At 36.2% G+C, this 7,500-nt stretch overlaps 1 protein-coding gene across 2 annotated transcripts in view; it reads left to right on the top strand.

Annotated features, from left to right (window-relative positions):
• The window catches only part of LOC145276766 (uncharacterized), a 448,989-nt gene that overhangs the window by 298,199 nt on the left and 143,290 nt on the right, over positions 1-7,500 (top strand). The window lies entirely within an intron of this gene.

The raw sequence follows: 7,500 nt of genomic DNA, 5'->3' as shown, positions 1-7,500 counted from the left end.
ATGTGTGGATGATGACATATGTTGGTAGGTTATGTGTATCATGTGCATGGATTTGGGTCTGCGTATGTGTATATGTAATTGTAAATACGCATTGTCCCAGTGTATGTGATAATATACGTTCGTATGTATATGTGTGCTCACACTGAATGTGTATGCGTATGTTTATATGTATTTGTTTATACGTTTTATGTCAATGTATGTAATTATGTACTTTCGTATGCATGTGTGAGTACACGTTTGAATGTGTGTGTATATACATTTGTATATATATATATATATATATATATATATATATATATATATATATATATATATATATATATCTTGTATCAATTTATGTAATTATATACGTTCGTATCTATGTGTGTGCTCATATATACACGTTTAAACGTGCATGTGTATATTGAGGACATTGCCATGGTTGCTGCAAAATAATATGTGCTCCTTCTACCGTGCGATTGAATGGATTTGCATATGATCAACGTTAGTACCCTTACAGTGTTCATCATCTTTCGAATAGCAATCATTTCCGTTTATTTTATCTTCGAGGTGCTTTTGGCCTTGATGATTTTCGATCCTTATAAATTGAAAGTATTTCTTATTTGGATGTATACGTATATGATTTCTGTATTTATCGAGATTACATGGAAATGTTTACAATTCTTCTAGCTTAAAGGGTTTTGTCTTTGGCGGGGAGCGACAACTTTTCGTATCTGGATTGTAATATTTACAACGTTTTGGCCGATGTACCCTCCGAACTTCTGTAGGTGTATCTTTTAAAACTTTGAAAGCTTCTAGTGAAATATATCGGATTTTATGGCGAACTCTCAAACATGTATGAAATTTGAAGCAGAAACAAAACACTTGTTGTATGGGCCGTGCAAATAGGAGAAAAAGAGGGATGGAAGGCCTTTGTGAAAATTTAGATAATTCTGGTTTTTGGATATTATCTTTAGTTTTATGGATTTGAATTTTTGATGGATTAATAAATATTGTAATTTGTTCCATTTTTATTGTCATCATTACTTTTCAGTTTATTATCTTGATAAGTTCTAATATAAATATATATATATATATATATATATATATATCTTCGTAATTATATATATATATATATATATATATATATATATATATATATATATATATACAGGGTGACCCCCTAAAAAAACAAAAGCTAAATGGAGGCCATTTAGAACATATGCTCTAGAACGGAGAAAAAAAAAGGTCAAATACCCTAGTGTCTTGATGTGATGTTTTGAATATAATAAACTAGTTATGACCAAAGTTTCATTTCATTCGGACAAAACACTAAGAAACGGGGCCTAATTAGAGTTGGGCCCTGTTTTTTTTTTTGTTTTTTTGTCACCCTGTATTTCTATAGAAATATATTTTTCTTATTATATATCAATCCTTATATAATATAAAGGTAACTGCAGCTTCTCTTCCAAATTTTCGGATTTTAACCATGTTGTATCACATTTTAATTCCTTTTGGTGGATTAATTGTTGCTATTTCTTCTGATGAGTTAAGGGCATAAACGATTCACTGATTGATATAATTATTAAGTGATTGATTTTGCGCTACAAATCAGACACTGTCAAACTTATGACAACAGGACCATTGCTAGCACCCTCAAAATGTGTCGCTGGATTGTCAGGAATAGCAAGGACCGGCCCAGGGTGATGAAAACAAAGTTTCCGGTCACAGTTATGAACTGTGGTGTGGTTTCAAGTGAGTGTCACATCATGCCACCTCACATCTTCGAAATCTGCTTGAAAGTCAACGCCAAAGTGTACCTAGATGTGCTGAAGAGTATGGGGATCACCTGGTGGAATCAGGTGGCCCCTGGCAGACCCTGGGTGTGGCAGTAGGACTCAGCACTGGCCTACAAGTCGCAAGAGACCCAGACTTACCTACAAAAGGAGTGCAATGATCTTTTACCCTTCTCTCATTGCCCCCCCCCCTCCTCCAACCTGAACCCGCTGGACTACTTTGTTCTGTCATAACGTGAACTCCCACAACACCAATGCCAGCCTGATCACCGCCATCTACCAAGTATTCGCTGAGCTCCAACCGGCGCTTGTGGAAAAAAAGGTATACTCCCAGTTCCGTACTGGTATCGAGGCGGTGATTGAGGTTGAAGGCGGTTACATTGAATAGATCAAGTTACCTCAATTGATTTTTTCAATAAAAGGTTTAAAATAAAGTTCTAGTTTTGTTTTCTTTAGGGTGACAACTTTATCATTCCACCCAGTACATGTTTTTTTTGTTTTTTTCTGTAAGAATTCATGACTTCAATTAATCAGAAATTCTTGAATCTCCACTTCACTTGATTTCTTTTTTAAAAAATTTCTTTTTAAAGGAGACTCCACTTAAAATGCAAAAGCGAAATGAGTTGGGATCCACCCGAGAATGTGTTTCTTTCAGCCACTAAACAAATGTAAACATATGTAAACAGATATTTTTTGACACATGAAAGATTAAAACTTATCTCCACATAAGTGTGAGTACAAAAAATGTTTATATATATACACAAGAAGTTTTCGTTACAAATGCCAAAAGATGGAATCAATTCACACTCACGAATGTTGTTCGTTTGCACTTGTGTTCATCTAATTTTTTTTTTTTTTTTTTTAAATTTTAATTTAAGCAGATGCCTAGGATTTCATTATGTTGCATCTTACACATGTTTGGTTGGATAGTGGATACTATTTTTCTTCTATCGCTAAGCAACTCATCAGAAACAAACGCATATTCCGAAAATCTGCAACAAAGTTAGAGATGTGGAATAAAAAAGAAATGGAGAAAAAAAGGGGGCATAAAACTTGTAGTAATAGAAATTGAAACAATTACTAAAATCCACCCCCAAAACATTTCCAAAAACAGTGGGTAATCTCCCTGTCTCTCTCTCTCTCTCTCTCTCTCTCTCTCTCTCTCTCTCTCTCTCTCTCTCATATATATATATATACTAAAATGTCTGGCCTTGGTGTGGATGCCAGACATTTTTAGACACAAGCTTATATTATTTAATTATTGGAATCCTTTGGAGATTAGTAATTTGTATATTTAGTTATTTATTTGCGAATTGTTATCCTCATCTTCATAGTTGTTGTTTTCACGACGTTTCCGCCAGCTATTCCTTTAGCCTTCGTCAGATTATTAACCGCAACGGGATAGAAATGCCGAGTCTCTTAACTGTATCTTCTGTGGATTGAGGCATTGAATCTCTGTGGCTCGAGGTGAGCATTGTCTTGAGAGAGCTGTTTCAATCCTGCTCAAATCCGGCCAGAAGATTAGTTGGTCAAAACGTGGTGATACGACAACAACTATGGAAGGCAGTAATTACTGAAGATACAGTTCAAAGACTCGGCATTCCTATCCTGTCACGGATAACCACCTGACGAAGGCCAGAGGAATAGTTGGCCGAAACATCGTGAAAACAACAACTATGAAGATAAGAGTCCACAAATAAATAGATAAATATATAAATTCATATTGTTTTTGCAAAGCTAAGTTTTTTTATATCATTTCGTCTGCTTTGATTTAATTTTTTGTTGCAACATTGAATAAAGTTGATTTCCATAACACAACCATCAACTTTACAATTAGGTTTAATTTGGTAATACAATATTGCTGTTAAGGGGGGGGCTAAATATAACAAAGAGTTTGATGAAAAATTTGTAAGAATTTTTTTTGATTTTATTATTGAAATCCTTTTGAGATAAGTAATTTGTATATTTATGTATTTGCAACTGTTATCCTCATCTTTATAGTTGTTCCACAACGTTGCGGCCAACTATTCTTCTGGCCTTCGTCAGGCCCATGGTACAGTGGATAGAGGCATTGAATCTCTACAGTTCCAGGTGAGCATTGTCTAATAATAGCGGTTCCAATCCTACCCAAAGCCGGCCAGAGGATTAGTTAGCCAATACACAGTGAGACGACAACAACTATGGAAGGCAGTAATTACTGGGGATACAGTTAAGAGATTCAGCTTTCTTATCCCGTTGCGGGTAATCACCTGATGAAGGACAAAGGAATAGTTGGTCGAAACGTACTTAAACAACAACTATGAAGATGAAGATAACAGTCATCAAATAAATAAATAATCTTTTTTCTCTATTGATAATATTTACATGTTTCCAGTTGTTGGTGTAGTAGTAGTAGTAGTAGTAGTAGTAGTAGTAGTAGTAGTAGTATCTGAACACTTGCCTCTTAAGAAGTATCCACTGCATCCTAAAAGCAACATGGCTACGATCAAAGTGTAACATCTGTTCTGATACTACATTTTATCTTTCCTGCCCTCGATAGGTGAAGGAGTGATTTATCCTCCTAGACTAAGGCAATACTTTATTTTTGTCCCAATTCAAATGGCCCTTGTTGGTGAACTGAATTTTCTCCACATTAAAACCAAACCTTGCCCTCATGGGGGTATCAGTAAATATGGAACACTTAAGGTTTCTAGTTCAAAACTGGTGTCATATTTGCATTATTTGGATTCTTCGGACTACCATTCTCATCTTGAGTGTCATTTTCACAACATTTCCGGATATCGTCCACTTTATCTTGGAGACCATGTTGTGTAAAATACAGTTGTAAAGTTACACTCTTATGAAACGCAATATAAAAGTTCGATCCCCAGTGCAGGTGGCACCCAAAAATACAATTTATCCAATCATGACTGACGAAATGAAAGCATGTAAGCTCACGAATTAAATAAAGAATTCCGTTCGAAATTCTGTGCAGATTCTAGAGTTCAGTAGAAAGATTTCTGAATTTGAGAAGATACATCTGAAGCATTGATTTACGATCTTCTCAATATTAAACATGGCGACTTACACAGTTGAAGAAGGTCGGAGGCTACATCAACTGAAAATAACACTCGATTCTATTTGTTAATACGTTTATAAAGGCCTCACTTGCGAAATTCTTTAGGTTTGGTTGTGAAATATTAATCTAACTTATGTTTAATCCCTTTTCGTGATGTTAACTTAATGATATCTAAATAGTTTTATAATCCTCAAAATAAAAGTGATAATCCGAGGAGACTAGGTCAGGCGAATATGGAGGATGGGTTAAGATTTGGTCAATAGTGCTGTGTAAGGACAAGAATCATTATAATGGATAATGACCTCCACCCCCTTTTTAGGTCAACATGGGTGCGAACATTGCAGAAAAAAATGAATGATACTTTAACACGCGGTGGCACGATAAAATTGTCACCCTAGAAAAGACGACATGATTCCTTTTCCGTTTGATGAAAACCGGTTTTCTTTTTTTGTTGCAGACCGTCTACTATTTGGCCAAGAGCAATAGGAACCTTCTGTCATGTCTGAAAGTGACACAATGTTACGCGCAAGATCAGAGATGCGCCGCTGTACAACTCATGCTCTCTACCGATCAAAGTTATGATAACAGGACCATTGCCAGCACCCTCAAAATGTATCGCTGGATTGCCACGAATAACAGGGATGTGCCAAGGGTGATGAAAACAAAGTTTCTGGCCATGGTTATGGTCTTTGGAGTGATTTCAATTGAGTGCCACATCATAACATTACATACATCTTCGAAGTTGGCCTGAAAGTCAATATCAAAGTGTATCTGGATGTGCTGAAGAGTGTGGCGATCCCCTGGTACAATCAGGTGGCCGCTGGCAGACCCTGGGTGTGGCCGCAGGACTTGACACCAGCCCACAAGTCTAAAGAGACCCAGGCTTGGCTTCAGAAGGAGCACTACAACTTTGTACCCTTCTTTCACTGGCACCCTCTCCCCCCCCCGACCTGAACCCACTGAACAACTTCATTTGGTCATACATTAACATCACCAACATGACCTCCCGCAACACCAAAGCCTCCCTGATCGCCGCCATCTGCTGAATATTCGTCAAGCTGTCACCGGCACGTTCTGTATCTGTATCAAGGCGGTAATTGAGGCTGAAGGCGGTTACATTGAATAGATATCAGCTCTACTACATAATCAAGTTACCTGAATTAATTTTTCTCGTAAATGTTTTAAAATAAAGCTGTAGTGTTGTTTTCTTTACAGTGACAAATTTATCATCTCACCCTGTTATCTGAAAGAAACAGTTATAAATTAATCATGGTGATATGTTCAAGTAAGAAAAATAATTAATTAACATAAATTACAATGGTTTAAATCTCCTTCTTTTATAAACTGGTACAAACTCTTGTACCGACCTGATATATTCACATGGCTTAATGGATAACTGCATTGATGAAAAATATATTCTAACATGAGTTTTTTTTTGGGGGGGGTACCTTTATTAAGCCCATACAAAGCAGCTTGCTACTAAAATGTAAAGGGCTACTGAGGTATAATCCAGATTTATAGGAGGGGAGGAGCAACCTGAGTGAGGAGTTTGTCAGAAAGATGTTAGCTAATATATATTTTTTTCTAGAAATCGCAGACAAGGCATGAATACGCTTGATATAAAGAGCTAAGATAAAAAAAAAAATACCACTGAAAGGTAGAAAACTAGCCAGCGTAATATTGATAGATCCTAACCCAGAAAACAGCAATTCTTTCCACTTTGTCTGAAACATCGTTCATGGAATATGAGGACTAGAGGACAAAATAAGGGAAACGAGATGAACGAGGCTGACAAAAGTAAACTCAACGTTCACTTACTGCATGTTGATACGGTCAAGGAAATAAGCAACAGGGAGGGAATTCCTAAAGCTAGTTATTCAAAAAAAAAAAAAACTATCAGAAAATCTTCTGAGATCTGGTGACCTCTCTAATGAAGGGGCAGTTTTGTGTTTGTAAAAAACAAAACAATGTTTAAAGTTTTCAGAATTTTATTTTAATTTGTAATTATATTTTGTAACACTGTGAAGCGTCTGATGTTCAATGTTAGGGAAGTGCGGCACGAGAAATCGAACCTGGTTAGCGGGTTTTAGAATTACTGATACTTAATTCATAAAATAAATGAGAGAACTTTAAATTACATTTCTTTGAAAGTAAGAGATAAACAAAAAAAGGTCAAAGTTTTTTTTTTAAACAGAAACTCATCACTAAAAATAGGATGCAGGAAACAATAAAGGAAAGTTGAACGGGTTGACATTTGATATGTAAAAATATGGTATCGAATGTCGAGCGACACCGATAATTTACTGGTTCAAACACTTGATAAGTATGAATTGAAAATCTATCTCTAACCAGCGATGGCAAATTGGTATATAAACACGGAAAGTTGCGAAGTCATGTGATCTTCCCTCATTTTCTGTTTGCTGAGGTCGAAACGTGGAGCTGACAGACCGCCGGTGCGCCGGTCGCAAGATGAATGACGTCACGTAAAGCAGTAGAAAAGTTTCTAGACGAGAGGCTAAACGTGTCGAATCTCGTATCGAGAGAAGTGAACCGCAAACTCCTACCACGGCCACAAATCAGACATTCGCAGTGTTTGACACTCAACTGGTATACATTCAAGTAACAATTAATAAGTGTTTTATTTTGCTTTTATAATACACTTGGACT

Source organism: Euprymna scolopes, chromosome 5 (assembly GCF_053919585.1).
Source record: "Euprymna scolopes isolate OS-2025 chromosome 5, ASM5391958v1, whole genome shotgun sequence".
NCBI lineage: Eukaryota > Metazoa > Mollusca > Cephalopoda > Sepiida > Sepiolidae > Euprymna > Euprymna scolopes.
This window is presented reverse-complemented; position numbering and strand designations above follow the sequence as displayed.